This window comes from Oncorhynchus tshawytscha, linkage group LG30 (assembly GCF_018296145.1).
Source record: "Oncorhynchus tshawytscha isolate Ot180627B linkage group LG30, Otsh_v2.0, whole genome shotgun sequence".
Lineage (NCBI taxonomy): Eukaryota > Metazoa > Chordata > Actinopteri > Salmoniformes > Salmonidae > Oncorhynchus > Oncorhynchus tshawytscha.
In genome coordinates this window covers 51008955-51013954 of record NC_056458.1, presented here as the reverse complement: position 1 = coordinate 51013954, position 5000 = coordinate 51008955, and the positions used below count along the sequence as shown (strand labels likewise).

General features: G+C 46.3%; 1 protein-coding gene across 1 annotated transcript in view; it reads left to right on the top strand.

Annotated features, from left to right (window-relative positions):
• LOC112238761 (cell adhesion molecule 2-like) overlaps positions 1–5000 on the top strand; it is a 499544-nt gene that overhangs the window by 397665 nt on the left and 96879 nt on the right. The gene's annotated exons all lie outside the window — the stretch shown is intronic.

The window sequence follows — 5000 nt, the reverse complement described above, 5'->3', positions numbered from 1 at the left end:
TGTTTGCGAGATAACACAGTAGAACACAGTACAGTAGAGTATCTGTTAGAGAACACAACAGAACACAGTAGAACACAGTAGAACACAGTACAGTAAAGTATCTACTAGAAATCACAGTAGAACACAGTGCAGTACTGTATCTGCTAGAGAACACAGTAGAACACAGTACAGTAAAGTATCTCCTACAGAACACAGTACAGTACTGTATCTCCTACAGAACACAGTAGAACACAGTACAGTGCTGTATCTGCTAGAGAACACAGTAGAACACAGTACAGTAAAGTATCTACTACAGAACACAGTACAGTACTGTATCTCCTACAGAACACAGTACAGTACTGTATCTCCTACAGAACACAGTAGAACACAGTACAGTACTGTATCTACTAGAGAATGCAGTAGAACACAGTACAGTAAAGTATGTACTAGAGAACACAGTAGAACACAGTACAGTAAAGTATCTGCTAGAGAACACAGTGGAACACAGTACAGTACTGTATCTGCTAGAGAACACAGTAGGACACAGTACAGTACTGTATCTACTAGAGAACACAGTAGGACACAGTACAGTACTGTATCTACTAGAGAACATAGTAGGACACAGTACAGTACTGTATCTACTAGAGAACACAGTACAGTACTGTATCTACTAGAGAACACAGTAGAACACAGTACAGTACTGTATCTACTAGAGAACACAGTAGAACACAGGACAGTAAAGTATCCATGTTCATCTACGGGTTTCTACCAGACTCCTGTCTCAGATGGCTCTGTTCTGGTTTCTACCAGACTCCTGTCTCAGTTGGATCTGTTCTGGTTTCTACCAGACTCCTGTTTCATTGTGGTGGCTGGGATCACTGTCTCAGTTGTCTCTGTTCTGGTTTCTACCAGACTCCTGTCTCAGTTGGATCTGTTCTGGTTTCTACCAGACTCCTGTCTCATTGTGGTGGCTGGGATCACTGTCTCAGATGGCTCTGTTCTGGTTTCTACCAGACTCCTGTCTCAGTTGGATCTGTTCTTGTTTCTACCAGACTCCTGTCTCATTGTGGTGGCTGGGATCACTGTCTCAGTTGTCTCTGTTCTGGTTTCTACCAGACTCCTGTCTCAGTTGGATCTGTTCTGGTTTCTACCAGACTCCTGTCTCAGTTGGATCTGTTCTGGTTTCTACCAGACTCCTGTCTCATTGTGGTGGCTGTGATCACTGTCTCAGTTGTCTCTGTTCTGGTTTCTACCAGACTCCTGTCTCAGTTGGATCTGTTCTGGTTTCTACCAGACTCCTGTCTCATTGTGGTGGCTGGGATCACCGTCTCAGATGTCTCTGTTCTGGTCTCTACCAGACTCCTGTCTCAGATGGCTCTGTTCTGGTTTCTACCAGACTCCTGTCTCAGTTGGATCTGTTCTGGTTTCTACCAGACTCCTGTCTCATTGTGGTGGCTGGGATCACTGTCTCAGTTGTCTCTGTTCTGGTTTCTACCAGACTCCTGTCTCAGTTGGATCTGTTCTGGTTTCTACCAGACTCCTGTCTCAGTTGGATCTGTTCTGGTTTCTACCAGACTCCTGTCTCATTGTGGTGGCTGTGATCACTGTCTCAGTTGTCTCTGTTCTGGTTTCTACCAGACTCCTGTCTCAGTTGGATCTGTTCTGGTTTCTACCAGACTCCTGTCTCATTGTGGTGGCTGGGATCACCGTCTCAGATGGCTCTGTTCTGGTTTCTACCAGACTCCTGTCTCAGATGGCTCTGTTCTGGTTTCTACCAGACTCCTGTCTCAGTTGGATCTGTTCTGGTTTCTACCAGACTCCTGTCTCATTGTGGTGGCTGGGATCACTGTCTCAGTTGTCTCTGTTCTGGTTTCTACCAGACTCCTGTCTCAGTTGGATCTGTTCTGGTTTCTACCAGACTCCTGTCTCATTGTGGTGGCTGGGATCACTGTCTCAGATGTCTCTGTTCTAGTTTCTACCAGACTCCTGTCTCAGATGGCTCTGTTCTGGTTTCTACCAGACTCCTGTCTCAGTTGGATCTGTTCTGGTTTCTACCAGACTCCTGTCTCATTGTGGTGGCTGGGATCACTGTCTCAGTTGTCTCTGTTCTGGTTTCTACCAGACTCCTGTCTCAGTTGGATCTGTTCTGGTTTCTACCAGACTCCTGTCTCATTGTGGTGGCTGGGATCACTGTCTCAGATGTCTCTGTTCTAGTTTCTACCAGACTCCTGTCTCAGATGGCTCTGTTCTGGTTTCTACCAGACTCCTGTCTCAGTTGGATCTGTTCTTGTTTCTACCAGACTCCTGTCTCATTGTGGTGGCTGGGATCACTGTCTCAGTTGTCTCTGTTCTGGTTTCTACCAGACTCCTGTCTCATTGTGGTGGCTGGGATCACTGTCTCAGTTGTCTCTGTTCTGGTTTCTACCAGACTCCTGTCTCAGTTGGATCTGTTCTGGTTTCTACCAGACTCCTGTCTCATTGTGGTGGCTGGGATCACTGTCTCAGTTGTCTCTGTTCTGGTTTCTACCAGACTCCTGTCTCAGTTGGATCTGTTCTGGTTTCTACCAGACTCCTGTCTCATTGTGGTGGCTGGGATCACTGTCTCAGATGGCTCTGTTCTGGTTTCTACCAGACTCCTGTCTCAGATGGCTCTGTTCTGGTTTCTACCAGACTCCTGTCTCAGTTGGATCTGTTCTGGTTTCTACCAGACTCCTGTCTCATTGTGGTGGCTGGGATCACTGTCTCAGTTTGCTCTGTTCTGGTTTCTACCAGACTCCTGTCTCGTTGTGGTGTCTGGGATCACTGTCTCAGTTGGCTCTGTTCTGTTTTCTACCAGACTCCTGTCTCAGTTGGCTCTGTTCTGGTTTTTCTGCGGTGAGACCTGAAGGTGGAGGCTCCAAGTCAATCAGATGAGGACTCATTATCATCAGCAACATCGATTTCAGGCCCAATATCCGATCCTCCATCCGACTCCAGCTCATCTAAATCCTGCAGCTGTCAGTGTGATTGGGGATAAAGAGCCCAAGATCACTGATGGTATCTGAGTATGACAACATGTTAGATGTTGTCTGTTTTGGGATGTTGATACTATCAGTCTGGTGTTAGAGAGGACAGATCGTTAAGGCCTTGATTAGGCTAATGAGGAGAGAGAAGAGAAGAGAAGAGAAGAGAGAGAGAGGAGAGGAGAGAGAAGAGAGAGAGAGGAGAGGAGAGGAGAGGAGGAGAGGAGGAGAGGAGGAGAGAGAGGAGAGGAGGAGAGGAGAGGAGAGGAGAGGAGAGAGGAGAGGAGAGGAGAGGATGTTTATCATCACCTGAACAAGACAATCCAAATAGTCTCTGGATCCGAATTGCACCCTCTGGGTCCTGGTCAAACGAATAGGGAATAGGGGCAGCAGGTAGCCTAGTGGTTAGCCTCTTGCGATGAGCAATCCCGCATCCGGGAGCGTAATCATCGCCTCAAACGCATTAGCATAACGCAGCGGACATAAATACCCCTAGAAACTTTTCCTATTCATGAACATCACAAATGAAATGAAATAAATATATTGAAACACAAGCTTAGCCTTTTGTTAACAACATTGTCATCTCAGATTTTCAAAATATGCGTTACAGCCAACGCTAGACAAGCATTTGTGTAAGTTTATCATGGCATAATGCTATGCTAGGTCTGCTGGCAGCAGGCAACATTTTCACAAAAATAAGAAAAGCAACCAAATTAAATAATTTACCTTTGATATATGGTCCCTTACGACTATTCTTCAATGGAAATGCGTAAAAAGACGTCACAATGCTGTAGACACCTTGGGGAATACGTGGAAAACGTAAGCTCAGTCGTAGCTCATTCACAGCCATATAAGGAGTCATTGGCATGAGGCGGTTTCAAAAAATGCGGCACTTCCTGGTTGGATTTTTATCTGGGTTTCTCCTGTAACATCAGTTCTGTGTCACTCACAGACAATATCTTTGCAGTTTTGGAAATGTCAGAGTGTTTTCTATCCAAAGCTGTCAATTATATGCATAGTCGAACATCTTTTTTAAAACGGGAACGTTTTTCATCCCAAAATTTTAATAGCGCCCCCTAATGCATAACTGGTTAAAGTGTAGGGGCGGCAGGTAGCCTAGTGGTTAGAGCGTTGGACTTTTAACCAAAAGGTTGCAAGATTGAATCCCCAAGCTGACAAGGTACAAATCTGTTGTTCTGCCCCTGAACAAGGCAGTCTGTTCCTAGGCCGTCATTGAAAAAATAGAATTTGTTTTTAACTGACTTGCCTAGTAAAATAAAGGTAAAATAAAAACAATAGGATGACATGCATGACAGAGTCTCTTTAAATCAAACTACAAGGGATGAATACACACACACACGACACCCAGCAGAGGTCTCAGTCGTACAGCAGAGGTCAGTCAGAGGTCAGTCAGAGGTCTCAGTCATACAGCAGAGGTCAGTCAGAGTTCAGTCAGAGGTCAGTCAGAGGTCTCAGTCATACAGCAGAGGTCAGTCAGAGGTCAGTCAGAGGTCTCAGTCGTACAGCAGAGGTCAGTCAGAGGTCAGTCAGAGGTCAGTCAGAGGTCAGTCAGAGGTCTCAGTCATACAGCAGAGGTCAGTCAGAGTTCAGTCAGAGGTCAGTCAGAGGTCTCAGTCATACAGCAGAGGTCAGTCAGAGGTCAGTCAGAGGTCTCAGTCTTACAGCAGAGGTCAGTCAGAGGTCAGTCAGAGGTCAGTCAGAGGTCAGTCAGAGGTCAGTCAGAGGTCTCAGTCGTACAGCAGAGGTCAGTCAGAGGTCAGTCAGAGGTCAGTCAGAGGTCAGTCAGAGGTCTCAGTCTTACAGCAGAGGTCAGTCAGAGGTCAGTCAGAGGTCAGTCAGAGGTCTCAGTCATACAGCAGAGGTCAGTCAGAGGTCAGTCAGAGGTCAGTCAGAGGTCAGTCAGAGTTCTCAGTCATACAGCAGAGGTCAGTCAGAGGTCAGTCAGAGGTCAGTCAGAGGTCTCAGTCATACAGCAGAGGTCAGTCAGAGGTCAGTCAG